A 1936-nucleotide genomic window follows, 5' to 3' on the forward strand; every position below is an offset into this window, starting at 1 on the left:
CTCTTTTTCTTTGTCCTCTTTCTTTGACCTAGAAGAACTCACAGGAAAGGGTGGAATTGTTTTAAAACTGGAAGTCATTGATTGAGGAGTTACCTATGGAGTGTTGGTCTTTGTTTTAGTTTGTGAAGAAGAAGGATGTTCCTTCTTTGTATTCAATTCAGTTTATATCTCTTCTTCTTCCTCCATCTCAATTTGTTTCAACCTTTTCTCTTCAAGTTCTTTCCTACTTCGCAGCATGATCGCACTAACATTCTCTTTTGGATTCAATGCTTGGGAGGGCAATTTTCCATTCATTTGGGCTTCCAATTTCCCCACACTTGAAGCTACTTGCCCTATTTGCTTCTCCAAGTTGTGAATACTTAACCTTGTCTTCTGTTGAAAAGACATGACATTTTGTTGCAAGGTCATAGTGTTAGAAGCCAAATTTTCATCATCTCATGAAGATCATCACTAGATGACAACCCCATAACATTGGAGTTTGTAAATGGAGGGGGTTGTCTTGCTTGATAATTCTGTTGGGGCTGAAATCCATGGGGATGGAATTGTCGGCCTTGATTGCCTTGTTAAGGCAAGTTCCCATACTGTAGGTTGGGATGATCTCTCCATCCAGGATTGTACGTGTGGGAAAAAGGATCATACTTACGCTGAGGTTGTCCATTAAATGCTCCATCAAGTGCATTAGCTTATTCAATGTAATCTTCTTGCATTGTTGGGCACATATCTGAAGCATGTCCTTGTAAAGAGCATATGCTATAAGCTTTCACCTACTGTACATTGCCACAAGCCAAAGAACGCACAAGAGAAGTAAGATCATTAACTTTATTCTCAAGGTTAGAAATACTTACCTCATTTACTCGTTTGTTTGCGAAGTCTCCATGGGTGCCAAACTATTTTGAGCTGGCTGCCATGTTTGAGATCAATTAGCATGCAGCCTCGGGTGTCATATCTACTAATGCCCCCCCACTTGCAGCATTAATGATACTATGGTCAATAGGCATCAATCCTTCATAGAAATATTGAATGAGCAGCTGATTGGGTATTTGATGATGAGGGCATTGAATACATAGTTGCTTAAATCTTTCCCAATACTCGGAAAATGTCTCTCTATGAGATTGTCGAATCCCACATTTTTATTTCATTATGTTGGCAACTCGAGATGCTAGGAAATACTTCTCAAGGAAGATTTTCTTCATGCCATTCCAAGTTCCAATTGAACCTCGGAGAATGGAGAAAAGCCATGCCTTTACTACCCCTTTTAAAGAGAAAGGGAAAGCTTTCAACTTAACCTGTTCTTCGTCAACTCCATTCGATTTCATGCCAACACAAACCATATGGAACTCCTTGAGATGAGTATGAGGATCTTCTCCTACAAGACCATTAAATGTTGGTAGCAAATGTATAAAACAAGATTTGAGCTCAAAGTTTACATTATTGTCAATGTTTATGCATAATGGTTGATTTACCACGTTAGGAGCAACAAGCTCCTTGAGTGTTTGTTGTCGTGCAACAACCATGGTGTTGAGAGGAGCTTCCCTTCGTAACCTACATAAAGTTTTTTCTATTTCGAGATCCTTCATAGAAATATTGAATGAGCAGCTGATCGGGTATTTGATGATGAGGGCATTGAATACACAATTGCTTAAATCTTTCCCAATACTCAGAAAATGTCTCTTTATGAGATTGTCAAATCCCACATATTTCTTTCCTTATATTGGCAACTCGAGATGCTAGGAAATACTTCTCAAGGAAGATTTTCTTCATGCCATTCCAAGTTCCAATTGAACCTGGGAGAATGGAGAAAAGCCATGCATTTGCTGCCCCTTCTAAAGAGAAAGGGAAAGCTTTCAACTTAACCTGTTCTTCATCATCTCCATTCGATTTCATGCTAACACAAACCATATGGAACTCCTTGAGATGAGTATGAGGATCTTCTCCT

The 1936-nt window shown here is 39.2% G+C and overlaps 1 non-coding gene across 1 annotated transcript; it reads left to right on the forward strand.

Moving 5' to 3' along the window:
* Positions 1-1606: 1606 nt before the first annotated feature.
* LOC118045354 (small nucleolar RNA R71) lies at positions 1607-1713 on the forward strand. The gene has a single exon (XR_004686967.1). It is a non-coding gene; the product is annotated as a small nucleolar RNA R71 (small nucleolar RNA).
* The last annotated feature ends 223 nt before the right edge of the window (positions 1714-1936 follow it).

The sequence above is a fragment of the Populus alba genome, chromosome 1 (assembly GCF_005239225.2).
Source record: "Populus alba chromosome 1, ASM523922v2, whole genome shotgun sequence".
Classification (NCBI taxonomy): Eukaryota; Viridiplantae; Streptophyta; class Magnoliopsida; order Malpighiales; family Salicaceae; genus Populus; species Populus alba.